Here is a 20,449-nt window from a genome sequence, read left to right as displayed (position 1 = left end):
AGACCAAGATCACAGAGGCAAACCCTGAGAAGGAGATAGACCTAACCAGTCTTCCTGAAAAAGAATGAGAAATAAAGCTCATAACCATGCTGACGGAGCTGCAGAGAAATATGCAAAAGCTAAGGGATGATGTCCGGAAGTACATTACAGAAATGAAACAATCTCTGGAAGGATTTATAAACAGAATGGGTAAGATGCAAGAGGCCATTGATAGAATAGAAACCAGAGAACAGGAATGCATAGAAGCTGATGCAGAAAGAGATAAAAGGATCTCCAGGAATGAAACAATATTAAGAGAACTGTGTCACCAATCCAAAAGGAACAATATCCACATTATAGGGGTACCAGAAGAAGAAGAGAGAGAAAAAGGGATAGAAAGTGTATTTGAAGAAATAATTGCTAAAAACTTCCCCAAACTGGGGGAGGAAATAATCGATCAGACCAGGGAAGTGTACAGAACTCCCAACAGAAAGGAGCCAATGAGGACAACACCAAGACACATAATAATTAAAATGGCAAAGATCAAAGACAAGGACAGAGTGTTAAAGGCAGCTAGAGAGAGGAAAAAGGTCACCTACAAAGGAAAACCCATCAGGCTATCATCAGACTTCTCAACAGAAACATTACAGGCCAGAAGAGAATGGCATGATATATTTAATACAATGAAAGAGAAGGGCCTTGAACCAAGAATACTGTATCCAGCATGACTATCATTTAAATATGAAGGAGGGATTAAACAATTCCCAGACAAGCAAAAGTTGAGGGAATTTGCCTCCCACAAACCACCTCTACAGGGTATTTTAGAGGGACTGCTCTAGATGAGAGCACTCCTAAGACTAAATAGATGTCACCAGAGAAAATAAAATCACAGCAAAGAAAGCAGATCAATCAAATACTAACTAAAGGCAAAAAACAAAATCAGCTACCCACAAAAGCAGTTAAAGGAAGCACAAAAGAGCACAGAATAAAACAACCAACATATAAAGAATGGAGGAGGAGGAATAAGAAGGGAGAAAAATAAAGAATGACCAGACAGTGTTTAAAATAGCTCAATAAGTGAGTTAAGGTAGACAGTAAGATACTAAAGAAGCTAACCTTAAACCTTTGGCAACCACAAATCTAAAGCCTGCAATGGCAATAAGTACATATCTTTCAATAATCACCCTAAATGTAAATGGGCTGAATGCACCAATCAAAAGACACAGAATAACAGAATGGATAAAAAAGCAAGACCCATCTCTATGCTGCTTACAAGAGACTCACCTCAAACCCAAAGACTATAGGAACAAAGAAAGACTGAAGGAACAAAACAGCAGCAGAATCGTAGAACCTAAGAATGGACTAACAGTTACCAAAGGGAAAGGGACTGGGGAGAAAGGGAGGGAAGGGAGGGATAAGGGTGGGGAAAAAGAAAGGGGACATTATGATTAGCATGTATAATGTGGGGGGGGGCAACACAGAGAAGACAAGTAGTGATTCTACAACATCTTACTACACTGATGGACAGTACTGTAATGGGGTTTGTGGGGGGGATTTTATGAAGGGGGAACCCTAGTAAACATAATATTCTTTATATAATTGTAGATTAATGACAAAAAATTAATTAATTAATTAAAAATTGAAAAAAAAAAGAAGGTTTAGATCTCTAATAAACAGCTCAGTGTTTTCCTAGGCCATTTCTCTTGTCTTTGAAAGTCAAATCTCTAAACAGTTATTGACTAGTAGGCATAAAGGGTTAAGCTTTCAGTAATGGTAAAATATCCTAGTGTTCATTTAAACAGATGAAAAGGGACAACATTTTGGAAGGCATTTAGGTTTCCTATTTTCTTGAAGAACACACCATATTTTCTATGGGTGTCCATATAGATGAGGTAAAGGAAAGCATAAAAACATTTAAGTCCAGAAAAAAAGATGGCGGCGTGAAAGGTGAGACAGAGGCTTCCTCCTAAAACCACATATAATACAAAAATATAATTAATACAAATAATCCTGAGAAAGCAACAGGAAAGAGCAGTGTGCCAGACTGCATACACCTGGACAAAAGAGCAGACCTCAAGGAACAGGGTAATGTACCAAGCGGTGGCCCAGCAGGACCCAAGCCCTTCCCCCACCCCAGCTCACTAGCGGGAGGAAGAGAAACTGAGCGGGGAGGGAGTGCAGGCCTAGGACTGCTGAATACCTAACTCCAGAGACCTGCTCTGGGAGCACAAACCTACATTTCATGGTGTGTTCATCATACTCTCATGATTATGGGGTTGGAAAGCTAAGACAAGCAGAATTCCTGGAGAGACTGAGATTCCAGCCACTTGTGGAAAGCAGGGATACATATCCGGCTGCCATGGGACAAAAACTTATACATATGTGCTCAACCAACTGGTTCAGACAGTGGAGACAGGCACAGCAGCTGGGAAGGAGGAAACACCTCTTTCTTACCCCCAGGCACCAATACCAGTCCCCTGCAACCCTGATATTGCTTCAGGGGCTTTGAGCAGCTCCAGAGAGTAGAGCTTCTGGGCACAAGAGGGTGTCATACACAAATATGAAATGCCAAAGGAACCTGGTACAGAGTAAAATTAATATAACCCCTGAGAAAGATGACATGGACCTCATGACTCTTCCTGAAAGGGAGTGCAAAATAAAAATCATTAACATGCTCATGGAGGTACAGAAAGATATTCAAGAACTCAGGAATGAACTCCCATCAGAGATCCAGTCATTGAAGAGCACAATGGAAGGTATTAAAAGCAGATTGGATATGGTGGAAGAGACGATAAATGAAATAGAAACTAAAGAAGAGGAATATAAAGAAGCTGAGGCACAGAGAGAAAAAAGGATGTCTAAGAATGAAAAAATATTGAGAGAACTGTGTGACGAATCCAAACAGAACAATATTCACATTATAGGGGTACCAGAAGACAAAGAAGAGAGAGAAAGGGATAGAAAGTATCTTTGAGGAGGTAATTGCTGAAAACTTTCCCAATCTGGGGAAGGAGATAGTCTCTCAGGCCATGGAGGTGCATAGATCTCCCAACACAAGGGACCCAAGGAAGACAACACCAAGACTCATAGTAATTAAAATGGAAAAGATCAAGGCTAAGGACAGAGTGTTAAAAGCAGCCAGAGAGAAAAATAAGATCACATACAAAGGAAAGCCCATCAGGTTATCACCAGACTTTTCAGCAGAAACCTTACAGGCCAGAAGGGAGTGGCATGATGTATTTAATGTAATGAGGCAGAAGGGCCTGGAACCAAGATACTTTATCTGGCAAGATTATAATTTAAATTTGAAGGAGGGACTAAACAATTTCCAGATAAGCAAAAGCTGAGAGAATTTATCTCCCACAAACCATCTCTACAGTCTATTTTGGAGGGACTGCTACAGATGGACGTGTTCCTAAGATTTAATAGCTGTCACCAGATGTAATAAAACCACAGTAAAGAAAGTAGAATAGCTAATTACTAAGAAAATGAAAAATTAAATTGACTATCCCCAAAGTGAATCAAGGGATAGACAAAGAGTACAGAATATGATACCTAATATATAAAGAATGGAGGAGGAAGAAAAAGGAGGAGAAAAAAAAAGAACCTTTAGGTCATGTTTGTAATAGCATATTAAGTGAGTTGTTAGACTCTCAGATAGTAAGGAAGTTAACCTTGAACCTTTGGTAAGAACGAATCTAAAGCCTGCAATCACCCTAAATGTAAATGGATTGAATGCACCAATCAAAAGACATACAGTCACTGAATGGATAAAAAACAAGACCCATCTATATGGTGCCTACAAGAGACTCACTTTAAACCCAAAAACATACACAGACTAAAAGTGAAGGGATGGAAAAAGACATTCCATGCAACTAATAGAAAAAAGCAGGAGTTGCAGTACTTGCTTCAGACAAAATAGACTTCAAAACAAAGAAAGACAAAGAGACAAAGAAGGACATTACATAATGATAAAAGGGTCACTCCAACCAGAATATATAACTGTCATAAATATCTATGCACCCAACATAGGAGCACTGCATATGTGAAACAAATACTAACAGAATTAAAAGAGGAAATAGAATGCAATGCATTCATTCTAGGAGACTTCAACACCCCACTCACTCTGAAGGACAGATCAACAAGACAGAAAATAAGCAAGGACACAGAGGCACTGAACAACACATTAAAACAGATGGACCTAACAGACATCTCCAGAACTGTACACCCAAAAGCAACAGAATACACATTCTTCTTAAGTACACATGGAACATTTTCAAGAATAGATCATATACTAGGCCAGGAAAAGAGCCTTGGAAATTCAAAAAGATTGAAATTGTACCAACCAGTTTCTCAGACTACAAAGGTTTGAAACTAGAAATAAATTATGCAAAGGAAATGGAAAATTCCACAAACACATGGAGGCTTCACAATATGCTCCTAAATAACCAATGGATCAATGACCAAAAAAAATAGAGATCAAGCAATATATGGAGAAAAATGACAACACTAATTCAACATTGCAAAAGATGTGGGATGCAGCAAAGGCCATGCTAAGAGGAAAATATATTGCAATACAAGACTACCTCAGGAAAGAAGAACAAACCCATATGAGCAGTTAACAAAACTAGTAAAAGAATCTAAACTCACAATTAATGAAACTAGTAAAAGAAGAACAAATGAGGCTCTAAGTCACTAGGAGGGATATAATAAAGATTAGAACAGTAGTAAATAAAATTGAGAAGAATGAAACAATAGAAAGAATCAATGAAAGCAAGAGCTGGTTCTTTGAGAAAATAAACAAAATAGATAAACCCCTAGCCAGACTTATCAAGAAAAAAAAGTCTACTCACATAAACACAATCAGAAATGAGAAAGGAAAACTCACTATGGACACCACAGAAATACAAAGAATTATTAGAGAATACTATGAAAAATTATATGCTAACAAACTGGATAACCAAGAAGAAATGGACAACTTTCTAGAAAAATACAACCTTCCAAGGCTGACCAAGGAAGAAACAGAAAATCTGAACAGACCAATTACCAGCGACGAAATCGAACTGGTAATCAAAAAACTACCTAAGAACAAAACCCCTGGACCAGATGGCTTCACCTCTGAATTTTATCAAACATTTAGTGAAGACTTAATACCCATCCTCAAAGTTTTCCAAAGAGTAGAAGAAGAGGGAATACTTCCAAACTCATTCTATGAGGCCAGCATCACTCTAATACCAAAACCAGGCAAAGACACCACAAAAAAAGAAAATTGCAGACCAATATCCCTGATGAATGTAGATGCAAAAATACTCAACAAAATATTAGCAAACCAAATTCAAAAATACATCAAAAAGATCATCCATCATGATCAAGCAGGATTTATTCCAGGGATGCAAGGATGGTACAACATTCGAAAATCCATCAACATCATGCACCACATCAACAAAAAGAAGGACAAAAACTACATGATCATCTCCATAGATGCTGAAAAAGTATTTGGCAAAATTCAACATCCTTTCATGATAAAAACTCTCAACAAAATGAGTATACAGGGCAAGTACCTCAACATAATAAAGACCATATATGACAAATCCACAACGAACATCATACTTAACAGCGAGAAGCTGAAAGCTTTTCCTCTAAGATTGGGAACAAGACAAGGATGCCCACTTTTCCCACTTCTATCCAACATAGTACTGGAGGTCCTAGCCATGGCAATCAGACAACACAAAGAAATAATAGACATGCAGATTGGCAAAGAAGAAGTTAAACTGTCACTATTTGCAGATGACATATTGCACATAAAAAACCCTAAAGAATCAACTCCAAAACTACTAGATCTAATACCTGAATTCAGCAAAGTTGCAGAATATAAAACTAATACACAGAAATCTGTGGCATTCCTGTACACTAACAATGAACTAGCAGAGAGAGAAATCAGAAAAATAATTCCATTTACAGTTGAATCAGAAAGAATAAAATACCAAGGAAGTGAGAGACCTATACCCAGAAAACTACAAGATACTCTTAAGAGAAATTACAGAATATACCAATAAATTGAAACTGAACCCATGCTGATGGATAGGAAGAATTAATATTGTCAAAATGGCCATCCTGCCTAAAGCAATCTATAAATTCAATGCAATCCCTATCAAAATACCAACAGCATTCTTCAACGAACTACAGAAAATCATTCCAAAATTCATATGGAACCACAAAGACCTCCAATAGCCAAAGCAATTCTGAGAAGTAAGAATAAAGCTGGGGGCATTATGTTCCCCAACTTCAAGCTCTACTGTAAAGCCACAGTAATCAAGACAATTTGATACTGGCACGAGAACAGACCCATAGACCAATGGAACAGACTAGAGAGGCCTCATATAAATCCAACCATGTATGGTCAATTAATATACAATAAAGGATCCATGACATACAGTGGGGAAAAGACAGCCTCTTCAACAGCTGGTGTTGGCAAAACTGGACAGCTACATGCAAGAGAATGGAACTGGATTATTGTTTAACCCCATAAACAAAAGTAAACTCGAAATGGATTAAACACTTCAATGTAAGTCATGAAACCATAAAACTCTTAGAAGACAACATAGGCAAACATCTCCTGAATATAAGCCTGAGCAACTTCTTCCTGAACGCATTTCCTCGAGCAAGGGAAAATAAAAGCAAAAATGAACTCATGGGACTACATCAAACTAAAAAGTTTCTGTACAGCAAAGGACACCATGAACAGAACAAAAAGGCATCCTACAGTATGGGAGAATATATTTGTAAATGACATATCCAGTAAGGGGTTAACATACAAAATATATAAAGAATTCACACACCTCAACACCCAAAATGCCAATAACTTGATTAACAAAATGGGCAGAGGATATGAAGAGACACTTCTCCAAAGAAGAAACTCAGATGGCCAACAGACACGTGAAAAGATGCTCCACATCATTAATCATCAGGGTAATGCAAATTAAAACCACAATGAGATATCACCTCACACCAGTTAGGATGGCCACCATCGAAATGTCTAAGAACAACAAATGCTGGCACGGATGCAAAAAAAAAAGGGGAACCCTCCTACACTGCTGGTGGGAATGTAAGCTAGTTCAACCATTGTGGAAAGCGATATGGAGGTTCCTCAAAAAACTAAAAATAGAAATACCATTTGACCTGGGAATCCTACTTGTTGGAATTTACCCAAAGAACACAACTTCTCAGATTCAAAAAGACATATGCATCCCTATGTTTATCACACATATTTTATAATAGCCAAGATATGGAAGCAGCTTACGTGTCCATCAGTAGATGAATGGATAAAGAAGAAATGGTACATATACACAATGGAATACTATTCGGCCATAAGAAAGAAACAAATCCTACCATTTGCAACAATATGGATGGAGCTGGAGGACATTATGCTCAGTGAAATAAGCCAGGCAGAGAAAGACAAATGCCAAATGATTTCCCTCATTTGTGGAGTATAACAATGAAGCAAAACTGAAGGAACAAAATAGCAGCGGACTCAGAGATTCCAAGAATGAACTAGTGGTTACCAAAGGGGAGGGGTGTGGGAGGGCAGGTGGGGACAGAGACAGAAGGGCATTGAGGGGTATTAAGTTTAGTACAGATGGTGTGGGGGATCACGGGGAGAAGAGTGTAGCAAAGAGAAGGCACATAATGGATCTGTGGCGTCTTGCTGGACTAATGGACAGTGACTGCATTGGGGTATGGGTGGGGACTTGGTAATATGGGTGAATGTAGTAACCACATTGTTTTTTCATGTGAAACCTTTATGAATGTAATCAATCATACTTTAATAAAACAAAAAAGCAAAAAACAAAAAAGTTTTAAGTCCATAGTTTCAGTAACTGACTGGCTTTAGACTTTTCAGTGTGCTCTAAAGTAGTTATTTTAAGGACAACATTTGGGTCTAGTAATTCTCTGAGGTATCAACTAATATTGCCTTCACCTACCAATATAAGAGAACATGACTGATGGTGGGACTCAAAGAATTAAGTTAACTCCAAACTATTTAGAGTCTTAATTATTTCCTATAACACAAGCCCAGAGGAAGGCAATCCAGGTCTGGTCCTCCACAATGGCCAGTAAAAACAGAATCTATCTTTTTACTCCATCATCTTGCTCATTGTCTCATGGTTGCAATATGGCTACTCTACCTTCAGCCTCATGTTCACTTACCAGGCTAGAAGAACAGGGCAAAAAATCACAGTGGCAGAAGGCAAAAATGTTGTCTATCCTCATGTCTTAGGACAGCCCAAGTTTCCCCAAGACTCCACACTCAAGACTTTCACTGATGTGTTTTAGCCTAGAACTTTGTCACCAGGCTATGTCTAATTGCAAGATTGCTATGCAGGAAGGGACTTTGAGTGAGCTAATCAGTCAGGCAGTCTCACTGAATATGAATTTGAATTGCCAGTCATCAATAATATTCGAAAGGACATTTCTCCTTGTCAGAAAAGATGTGTTGGTTGCAGTAAAAAAAAGTAAAACAATTACAGCAGGTAAGAAGCAAGCATTTAAGAAGTGTGTACATAATTTCTGCAAAGGAACTCTGGCTTAATGCTCTTCCCTCTCTCAATTCAGAGACTAAAAGTTACAACTAGTAAAGAACACAACACCCATAATTTGCTATACATTTCATAATGTGATGCAGAGACTTTTACATGGAAACGTCAACAGTCATGACAAACTGTAAACCCATATGCTTTCTTTTTAAGAAGTCTTCAGCTTGGTAATATAGTGATTTTAAGTCCAGTCTCAGGGGTTGGGAGAACTAGGTTTCGTATCCTGCCTCAGCTATTTGCTAGCAATATACCTTGGGCAATTTCAGTCTTCTTGACACTTGATCTTTAAAACTTTCCCACCCTCATCTGCCTAGCCAAACTCTAAACTCACAGAGGAGACTATATGTTAGATTCATTGAAGCTTTAGATTGCCTTTGGAAAATCCCATTTCAGAATATGAGAAACATGCAGAATTACTGGGGATATTGCTCAGGACAATGAAAATCATTGCTAGTTTTTGCATTTTAAATATTACTTTGGTTATGGGTTATGATCAAGCTTCCTGTCCTCTCTTCCACCTCAATTCCCACTCCCTCCTCCATGTGGAGTGAAATAGAGCCTTTTTGTAGGGAGATTTATAGTCTGCCAGAGTGCTGAAACCGTAGCATGATCTAGAGAAGAACACAGATTTTTGTGCTAAGCTTTTACTTTTTTTGGAAAGGGACAGCTGAGAATCTGAGAAATTAAATAACACCCCAAAGTCAGACAACTACAAAACTGAGACCAGAACCTGGTTTTTCTGAATCCTTGGCTAAAATTATAGCCTCTATATCATTGTGTTTATTCTTCTTGGAAAATTCTGAAGAAATGGAATATATATGTGAATATGTTATTCATGAGACAAGAAACAGTTAAGAACCATTATACATCTGTTTAATTGTATTACTCTTAAAAATACTGTGTAACTTTTTTCTTTTTAAAATGACTGAATCTTGATATGACACTAAAGCACAGCATTTTTGGAGATATTCTCAATTTTTTTCCTAATTGGATAAATTGTCAAGAATGTCCATTAAAAATGCACATGTGAGGAAATAATTTATGTAATAGTATAAAACTACAAGCTAATGATTCCAACATTCATTCTTGAACAACTGGGTTTGCTAAGCTTATTAATGCAATAAATTTGCAAAGTTAATCTTTTAAAATCATAGTTTGAAAGTGGCATTTAGTTTGGTGACTTCTCTGACCAACTAATTCTCAGGGACTTGAGAAAATAAATTGTAAAAACATAAAAATGTAATGTGAGTTGGATCTAACTTCGTTTAAAATTTCTGGAAGCATAAGTTTTTAAAATAAATGGAGGTTTGTACATTTAGGTTGCCTAATGTTTTGAAGGAATAACTGAAAATAGCAACCTGGAATGGAACACAATTTGAACTTATTTAGAAAACACATTTAAACTGTAGTCTTGCTTTTTAGGTTCAGTTACATCAACTCATGAAAAACAAGTCAGGTTCTGTTTTACAACCATTTTCCTTAGTATCATTTACCCATCAAGAAAAGCTGCCTAGTTAGCAGATGGTAGAGCTCATACACTATCAGTCTCAAACTTAGAGCAAGTGGGAGGGTTGGCAAAGATCATTTTCTTGGAAAATGCAAGATTTGTTTTTGTATGTGTGTAATTTGGCAAACAGTACAGAGAAAAGCCTTATGTTGATGAATTTGGAAAGTCTAAATAATATAGTTAAGTAATGCAGTCATCTTAAAATATAAAATTGCTTGATTAGTTTAATAACATATGTAATGTTTTAGGACTTTTTCATTTGAAACAACTATAACGTTTTGTTTGTTTGTAAAAAAGCATAGTGTGTGGACTTACAGAGAGTTATAAAATCACCTTCAGATTTTATAGTGTTGACTCATGTTCTTATTTGGGAGAAGAAATCCTGGATAGCTATTAAAACTCCTCGTACCATGTTGCAGGAGAAGAACCAGATGGTTAGGACTAAATTACTTTAGTAAAATCAGGTGGATTAAATTACTTAGAATTCTAAAACAAAAGCATATTCTCAATGACTCTTGAGTCCATGTTTTGATAACCTCACAGGTCAGTCTGACCTCAATTCACCGAGGCAGAGTGGTTCCAGGCTTTGTTGGCATGTGCTGTGGGAGCTTCAGATAGGGAAGGTGCCAAAACCACATTGCTCAAGCAAGGAACTATGTGTGTGTTGGCTCAGTTTGTGGTGTGGTGAAAAGATGATGAAGGAAAACATCTGAAAGTTGCTTTAGATCAGTTTATTTTTGGTAGACAATTGCTCTGCCCATAGACCTTGCTTTGATCATTTCAGCACAACTTAGTAATGCTATCTAAGTTAAGTAGTTTACTACAGAGAAAGGCAGCTACATGGGTATTGAGAGAGTGTGCTCTGGAATCTGGGTGGCCAATTCTGTCATTGTCACTAGCTATGAGAATTTGGGAGTGTTGATTAATCTCTTTGTTTCTTGTCTCATTTGTAATGGGGTAATAATAATGCCTGCTGCAATTGCTATTGTGAGGATGAAATGAGCTAATATATATGAAGTTCTTAGGACAATGCCTAGCATACAGTAATTTCTCAGAAGTTTCTATTACTCAACAAGTTGAATTTAGATGGCTGAATGATAGGGAAACCTTGAATAGAAGTCATGAAGACTGGGTTTAAACTTAGTCCTGAGAGCTCTGTCAGCTGGCTAACCTCCCACAGGACATCTAAGTTCTCTCAACCTCAGTTTAAAGATGACTTTGAAAATCCCTACTAAAGCATGTGTACTTGTAGTTTCTTCTATGAAGTGAGAGGGTGGGCTAGAGGACTTCTAGGATCATTTCTAGCTTAAACATCCAGAAATCCTCCATGGAAACAATCATTCTGGCAGAGGAAAATGTCAGGCATGAATGCAGAAGACTGTGGAGAGGGCTGTACCTGTGTTCACGTCCTTGCCCTTAACTCTTCTCCACTCTGTTGTTAGTTTGACTAGTTCTTTCTCTTTCTTTGTGTCTCAGCTTAAATGTCACCCACGAAAGAGACCCCTCGTGACCACGCAATCTAAAAGTCAATCTCTGCCGTTAGACCATGTTCTTTTCCTTCATAGCAAGCATTTCCTCATGTAAATAGCTATTAATTTTTAACAGTGTTCTTTATCTCTCCCACTGAATTATGTGCTTTTAGGGTTCAGGGATTACATCTGTTTTGATTACTGCTTTACCCTTAGCACTAAGATTGGCACAAGCAGGCACTCAGTCAAGATTTTATTTCATTTATTAAACAATAATGTTGGATGCCTACAATGTATAAGGTCTCTGTTTTAGGTTTTAGGGAAATAACAGTGCATTGGACAAATACCTTGTTCTTACAGGGCTTATAGTTTAGTGTGAAGAATCAGATAGTAAACGAGTGAACAAATACACAAAAAAACATACCATACAGAATTAAATGCTATGAAGAAAATCAATCACGGTAAAGGATGAACACCTTTACTAGAAGGAACACTAAAAGCAAAGGTAACAAAAGCAAAAATAAACAAGTGGGGTTACATCAAACTAAAAAGCTCCTGTACAGAAAGAAAACCATCAACAAAATGAAAAGGCAACCTACAGAATGGAAGAAAATATTTGCAAATCATATATCTGATAAGGGATTGATATCTAAAATATATAAAGAACTCATACAACTCAATAGCAAAAACAAAAACAAAAACTATAAAACAAAATCCAATATGATTTAAAAAGTGGAGTGAGGATGGGAATAGACATTTTTCCAAAGAAGACATACAGATGGCCAACAACCACATGAAAAGATGCTCAACATTACTAATCATCAGGGAAATGCACATCAAAACTACAATGAGATATCGCCTCACACCTGTCAGAATGGCTAGTATCAAAAAGATAAGAATCAGTGTTGGCAAGGATGTAGAGAAAAGGGAACCTCCACACCCTGTTAGTGGGAATGTAAATTGGTGTAGCTACTATGGAAAACAGTGTGGAGGTTCCTTAAAAAATTAAAAACAGAATCACCATACGATTCAGCAATTTCACTTCTGGGTATTTATCCAAAGGAAATTAAAATACTAACTTGAACACCCCTCTGTTCATTTATGCATTATTTATAATAGCCAAAATATGGAAACAGCTTACGTGTCCATCAACAGATGAATGGATAAAGAAAATGTGGCATATAAATATACAACAGACTATACTATTCAGCCATAAAAAAGAGAGCAGTGTTGCCATTTGTGGCAACATAGATGGACCTTGAAGGCATTGTATTAAGTGAAATAATCAGAGAAAGACAAATGCCATATGGTCTCACTTATATGTGGAATCTAAAAAAGAAAAAGAGAGAGAAGGGAAGAAAACAAAATCCTTAAACTCCTAGACACAGGAAACAGTTTTGTGGTCTCTGAAGGAGAGGCGACATGGGGTGAGCAGGGTCGGTGAAGGGGGTCAAGAGGTACAAACTTCCAGTTATAAAATAAATAAGTCCTGGGGATGTAATGCACAGCATGGTGACTATAGTTAACAATACTGTATCATATATTTGCACGTTGCTAAAAGAGTGGATCTTAAAAGTTCTCATCACAAGAAAAAAATTTGTAACTATATGTGGTGATGCATGCTAATTAGACTTACTAAAATATATACAAAAATTGAATCACTAAGTTGTAAACCTGAAACTAATATAAAGTTGTAAGTCAGTTATACTTCAGTTTTAAAAAAAAGGGTGACTGGGATATACAGCTGGGACAGCCCTATCAGGGAAGGCTTCTCTCTGTGGGATATTTGTTGAAAGAATTAAAAGAAAAATAACGCCAGAAAAACGGGAGAAATATTTCAGGGGTGGGTAAGTAAGGTTTGACTGTGATGGAGAATTTATATGGGGAGTAGCAAGATACAAAATCAGAATGTTAGGACAGAATCCTATTGCTGAGGCCTTGCGTGTTCACTCAGGAGTTAGACTTAAGGCAGTGGGCAGCGACAAGACGGCCCACTTAGAAAGCTGTCCTCTTTCCCCTTCGCCCCTCTTCCTTCCCCTTCCCCCTTCCCTGGGTGTTGTGGGGTTGGGTGAAGCCTGAAGGCAGAAGGGGCTTTAAGCGTGAGCACTAGGACTACATCAGTGGGAATGAAAGGAAAGGACCCATGTGAGAACCAAAGCTTTAACAAACCTGGGACCAGCAGGACAGGCAGTGAAGAGGGAAGTGAGAAGGCTGGTAGGATATCCTTGAGCCCCCGGGACTAGCAGGTGGGAAGCCCAGGAGTAATGAAGTCAGGAGCAGAGCCAGACTTTCAATTCTGACTCATGCCTCCTGTCTTGCCAAGTGTTTTGCTTTCCATACCATACAATGTTCCACTGAAATGGTTGGTGGAGCCTAATTCCTTTTAGCAGTTTACCATCTGTTTTAGATGGCTGATGATCTGCACTGAAGCAGCTCACCCGTTAACTCAAGAGTCTGTGTGTTATGTTCAGAAGGCAACTTTATTGCACTACAAGGTAAAACTAAATAGGAGAGTACTACCACCTCTCCTACCTCCTCGAGCTTTCCCTGGCCCCATGACCTTCGATTTCTTTCTTTCTATTGATTTATTCCCTCATGTCCAGAAATGTGTTAAACTCACTCCTTTCCTATAAAACATATCTCAACCCTCCTTCTCCCTTGAGTTAATATTAGGAAAGAGGACAGCTTTCTACTTTTTTCCTTATACATACTGTTCAACTTTTTGACTCTACCTCCCACCTGTGCACTGAGTCACTCAGAAACTGCTTTTCAACAGTCTCTGTCTGGGTGTCCCAAAGGCACAAGCTAATTCATCATTTCAAAAATCATTTTCCTTCCTCCAACCCTCTCTCTCTCATAGCCAGTTTCTAAATGAAAGGCATCATCATTGACTGAAATGACAAAGCTAGAATTTGGGAATTATTTTTGACTTCTTTCCTTGAACCACACCCTCCCCACCCAAATGCATTTTCTTTCCCTTTTTCAGGTGTAATCTTTACTGTCTCCTCTCCATTCTCTCTGGCACTCACTACCAATCAATGACATTATTATCAAAGCTACTTAACTTGGTTCTTCCAGCATCTACTCTTTTTTTTTAATTTTGGTATCGTTAATATACAATCACATGAGCAACACTGTGGTTACTAGATTCTCTCCATTATCAAGTCCCCACCACATACTTCATTACCAGCATCTGCTCTTGACCTTGACCTCCCAACTTATTTTTCATTTGCCTGCCACAGCTTTCTAAAATCACATTTATTCATGTCACTTAGCTGCTTAAACTCTCTCCTTGACTCCCCATTGGCTTTAACACGTCCCACAAAGCTTCATGTCCTGGCGCCTCACTACCTACCAGCCTCACTCCCCACCATCCCCTGAAGGAAGGAATCCGTGGCCCTCCCCTCTATCAGCCAAGTGCAAGGCTTTCTCTCCAGCCATCAAGCCCTCTCTGGAGAGGGTCCCCTTCTCTTCTGTGACTGCCTCACTCCTGCTTAGGGACAGCTCACATGTCATCTTTTCTAGAAAGGCTACCCTTGATCTTTTCTCTCTTCTCTTACTCTTTGTTAGTTACCCTTTACATGTGTTCCCAGTGCCCTGAGGCACATCTTACTGTTATGATTATGTCTTCTGTTTTCCTGTTGGACTGTAAGTATCTTAAGGACAGGGACAGTGTCTCATATGCTTTGAATTCACAACCATGAGATGCTAAATAGGTGTTGGTTGAATGAATGAGTGGGAAATAATATTTTCCCTTTCAACCTCACCACTATAAACTTGGTCTCATTTCCAGGAATTTCTTAATCATCTCCTGATAGTCTATGTTCATTTCTCATCTTCTTTGTAGTATTTCCTTCAGTAGAATTTGATTGTAATGTTTTTGAAATGTTCTTTTGGGTTTCTAAGGCATTACATTTCCTAGTTATTTTTTCTGGGAATTCTTTCTTTGTCCTCATGATAGGTTTTTCCTTCTACCCTCACCCACCTCCCACCCCCAGCAATCTGAGAGCACTTCTGCATGTTGACTTTGACCCACTCTCTTTTCTTTACAGTCACACGAGATCTTGGCAATTATAGTCAGGCTTTCAACCACTACTTGATGATGTTGGTATTGATTTACAACCATAATAGGGATGTTTCTAGCTTCCCTACCATTTGGGAACTTTAACCTTTTAATCTCAATGAATGTGAAGCGAGGTCTCCCTTTGATGGGCAGCAGTGGTGGGAGAGTGAGCTGGTTTGAGGGGAAGAGAAATTTAATTTTAGATTAATTGAATTTGAAATGTCAATGAGACATTATGTTAGAAGGTCCTAGAAGTATCTGAATAGTCATAAAGTCACAGGATCCTACATTTAGAATAGTTGTAGAGTCATGTGGTCCAACCTTTCTCCCAGGGTAATACTCTTCACAGATAGCTTTGAGGTTTTAGGGGGCAATAAAATAACACCCTCTTTCTTGTCTGAGTTTGGAAAAAATTGAGTAGTAGACAGATGGAGATCACAGTATTATCTGAAACAGCTGATAGGCAACTATGGCTTAAGATCATTGACCGGGTGGCTTGCAAGTATCTATCCCCTAAATTAGACAGACTCACCCTCAGACACTGCACAGCGGGGCAACTGCAGACCTTCCTCAGGCTGCTGAGAGCAGCCAGGATGCATGCATCTTGCATTCATGTCATGACATGAGCAGGAGCTGAGCAGCAGGCCTGGTTCTTTCTCCCAAACTCCCTAGTCAGGTATGTCCTTCCTCTCCTGGGGAGACAAAAGGGATGTTGAGGGAGGCCTGGAGTGTTACTGAAGTGCTTCCAGATGGAAATAAGAGGCCAAGGGAATGAAGCATCTCTGTTAACAGTAATGTTTATCCAGCCTCCGGTCTAACACTTTCTGTGCTGGGGAGGCTGTTGACTTTGGGATCCATTCTGTTCCCTTTTGGGAAGGACTGGATAATTACAAAGTTGCTTCTCATACCAAAACAGATAAAGCAACTTTCCCAGTACCTTTTGTCCCTAGTTCCTTCTGCTGCATCCACAAGGAATAGACAAAAAATGTCAATTATTTAAAATAGCTTTAATTTTTACTTTCTCGTGCTTTTGTGGTTACAAATTTCCCCCCATTCAGTCTAACTGTTTGTTTTTCTCTGACAGTTTCTAGTCTCAACTCTCCCATCCCTACTTTTGACACTATCTTTGTTGCTGTCTTCTGAGAATTTTCTATTTGGAAGTTCTTCATGGAGTGGGTTGGACAGCGTTTTCTCCATGACTCTGTGTAGGGCCAGCCCTCCGTAGGGCAGAGGGACACTCTCCAGGTAATAGTTGTTTGGGTCACTACATATCCTTAGGCTCAGCTCTCTCCTTATCCTGGTCCTGAGGTTTCCCTTCAGTAGAAATGTGAGTGAAAACTATACAAGACAGTGAATATTCACTCATGTGATTTGTTACTCAAAAGTGAATCGGATCAGAATCAGGGAGAAGCAGTTATGTCGTGAGCACCCAGGTTCAAGTTAATCCTTCTTCCTAGAAAGCTCTCTATCCCAGAAAGAGATACTCAGATCATTTAAGGCTTTGCACCAGTTATGGCTTCCTTCATAGATTGAGAATTTCCTCATAATGCTGTTGCATCTTGAAGGAGTCCTTTGCCAGAGCAATGGTGAATGGAGAGTGTGCTGTGCAGAGACCCACAACCCCACAGGGTCTGGACCACACTGTGTTCCTGGCTACTGTCACTCTTGTGGTTAAAAGAATGTAAATCACTCTATATTTTTGCCTCTGCCCCTTTGTTTTGTCTTTCTCATTTCCCTGTTTGGAAATGGCTTACCTGTTTGGCTTTTCCTGAATTTTCTAGTGTGTCTTCTACCTCCACTACCTCATTTTGATGCCTGTCTGCTTCTCCTGTGCAATGGCTTCCTCCTCTAATCAAGATTTTACACTCCATAGTACCTCGAATTAGAAAAAAATAGTCCAAGTGTGATCCTATTAGTGTAGATCCAGTAGCATCATCTCCCTTGAAGTGGACGCTCCTACAGCCCATCGTTACTGCCAGGTTTCCACTGAAGTTGTGCTAGCTAGGCTCAGCATTGACCTTCAACAGTTAATAACAATTTTGAATTTATTGGCCTGTGATCTGACATGGATGGTAACTTCTTCATCATTAAATCTATTTCCGAACCCAGACTCAGGGACAGCGTTCCCTCTTGGATTTCTGTCCATCTCTCTAATCACTCCTTTTAAGATTCCTTTAGGGATAATGTGCTCCCATTCACTTCTTGCATGATGGTGCTGATAAGGGCCAGTCATTGGTTCTCTGTTTTTCTCACTCCATCATCAGGCTCTGGGATGTCTAATACATACTTTAGGTTATATGATGTTTAATCATGACTCCCAAATCTCTATTCTCCAGCCAGCTTTCCCTCCTGAGACCCAGGCCATTATCAGCAATGCCTGATGAGTAACTGCACCTGAATGTTCCACAGCACCTACCACCAAGAATGTCCAACTTAAAGACATCACCTCCCTGCTGTCATTCCACATCCCGGGCCTTTCTGCATAAACAGCATCATCACTTATCACCCAAATTAGAACTGTGTGGTCATCCTAGTCTTCTTTTTATTTTCCACACCCAATTAGTGATTTAGCAAATAATACCCATTCAAGGTGCATTTCCACTTGGGAATAAATATAAAGTGGGAATCATACCATTTAAAATTCTGCCATATAATGGGGCTTATATTTTTATTACACTATTTTAAATCCATAGGATCGAAGTTGTGTGAAATGCAACACCACCACACTAAGAGCTATGCTAGGACTCTTACTACAAGTTATCTCATGTAATTCTCCCCAAAGCCTTGTGAATTAGGTGTTATATTTTCTTTTTAGTAAGTGAAAGGAATGATGCTTGGAGAAGTGGTTAAATCACAGTGATATGGTTGCATTTGGTTTGAGTCTATCTGATTGAACAAGTTTGTAGAGAGTAAGTTATACTCCCTAGTATTTGGATAAAAGAAGAAATCATATTTATTTATTCCTGTATATCAGGCCAATATGCCACATGTCCACACCCAATTGGCAGCCAGTAAATTCAATTTCAGTCATGAAATTCAATCTTAATCCCTCCTGGCCCAGCTCCTTGGTTGTGCAAGAATCTTCGAGGTCTCTCACAGCCCAAGAAACCAAGAAAAGCTCTGGACTTGAGCCCACACTGGCCTCACCTGTGCTTCCTGCCCAAGTTGACTCAGTCCCTTGAAGGCAGGAGGCTCCACAGTTTCTGAACCAATCCTGGGCACAGGGATCTTTACCATGGCCCTCAAGGCAGGCATCTTAGTGGTCAGGTGCTGTGGCCTCCTGATAGAACCCATTAGGGGGCATCACTTCTTTGGGGGGGGGTTCTGCATGGGAAGGTAGCACAAGGTGTCTGTGATAAGCCCCCCTTCTTTCCTTAAGTCTCAGGAACCTCTCACCCCTCAGCAACACTTTTCACTGATTGAAGCAGTTCCCCTGTAAGGCTGGGTATTCTTAAAAATTTTTTTTTTAAATTTTGGTATCATTAATATACAATTATATGAGCAACATTGTGGTTACTAGATTCCCCCCAGTATTGAGTCCCCCCCACACACCCCATTGCAGTCACTGTCCATCAGCCTAGTAAGATGCTATAGAGTCATTACTTGTCTTCTCTGTGCTATACTGAAGGCTCCGTATTTTTGTGGGACTTACTTGGCTCCTGGTGGTTGGTAACCTTTGCTTTTGGCTTTGCCATATAAATGCCATTTTGGAGAGGACACAAATATTAGCACACAAACCTTATCTTCTTATTCCTTCTGGCCTCCTAAAGAAAACAAAATGAAACTCAACATTTCAGTAGATTATCCTCCAAGTGCTGTGACAAGCTCAGTGTGTTTACCTTCTCTACCCTCACGATTTAGTGTGTTTGGTGTTATATCCATTTTACATTAAGGAGACAGAGACTTGGGCCTCAACAGTTTAGTGGTGAAATCAGGAATGAAGATGGGGTTTGTCTAAATCTAAGTCTTGTTTTTTCCCCACTATGCCATAATCCCCATCCTTGAACTTGGGTTGAACCAAAATGCTGAGGTCTTTATCTGAACAGCTGGCCAGCTGCTCAACCTTATGTCACTGCTGTTCTCAACCTAAACAGAGCAGTTCCTGTAACTCCTGTTCAATTTCATCTTGTTGATTTTGGTTCTTATTCCAGTCATCAGTGAGTTAGCTATGTTGTCCAGCCTTGTGGAATTCATTGATTTGATAAACATGATGTTTACAATATTATCCATGTTGAAAAAAATGTTGAATACAAATCCTGTCTATTTCCCTTTTCTGTGGCTCATTCTGCTGCCTTGAGCTGTGACACGCCTCTCTGGGTTTGCTTTTTCATCAGTTATCTGTCCACATTTTCTCCCTTCCCACAAGATCTTGTATTGTGTGGAAGGTGGGGTGGTTTGTATCCTGGGGTGCAAATTCTACAGACTGTCCTGTAGCTGCTTGTGGTAGGTAATGGTCTTTGGAGGAGTTGGCTAAATGGCCTCCACAAGGCCAGGTGGTGAGCATGGAAAAAGTGCTACTGGTAAGAGTCTTGCAGGTGGGTAGAGCACAGTGATGGGGTATGGAAGCTGTGGACATGTGATGACCTTGGTGACCTTGGTGACAGCCAGGTGAATAAGGACAGGCGGGCACTAAGGGTCTGTCTGCAGGGATAAGGGAGAGGGCGGACCAGCATAAGCAATGCAAAACCCCAATCCAAGTGAGGGTGACCAGAGTAGCAAATAAAAATGTAGGATGCCCAGTTAAATCTGAATTTCATTTAAAGTTGACTTTTCTTTTTTAGTATAAGTTTATCCTATATAATATGTAGCACATATACTAAAAACTGGTTTTATGTAA

General features: G+C 39.2%; 1 long non-coding RNA gene across 4 annotated transcripts in view; it reads right to left on the bottom strand.

Annotated features, from left to right (window-relative positions):
- LOC108404020 (uncharacterized) overlaps positions 1–19,770 on the bottom strand; it is a 54,412-nt gene extending 34,642 nt beyond the window's left edge. The window contains exons 1-2 of one of the 4 annotated variants that reach the window (XR_012132359.1): positions 18,760–19,770; positions 16,145–16,304 (exon numbers count right to left, since the gene is read on the bottom strand). This is a non-coding gene — a long non-coding RNA (uncharacterized lncRNA). Of the gene's footprint in view, positions 1–16,144; positions 16,305–17,488; positions 18,376–18,759 lie in introns of those variants that run through there. The other 3 variants (XR_005059853.2, XR_012132358.1, XR_012132360.1) reach the window with 3 other exon arrangements.
- Positions 19,771–20,449: the final 679 nt, after the last annotated feature.

This window comes from Manis javanica, chromosome 6 (assembly GCF_040802235.1).
Source record: "Manis javanica isolate MJ-LG chromosome 6, MJ_LKY, whole genome shotgun sequence".
Lineage (NCBI taxonomy): Eukaryota > Metazoa > Chordata > Mammalia > Pholidota > Manidae > Manis > Manis javanica.
Note: the sequence above shows the minus strand (reverse complement) of the source record. Positions and strands in the feature narration are given on the sequence as shown.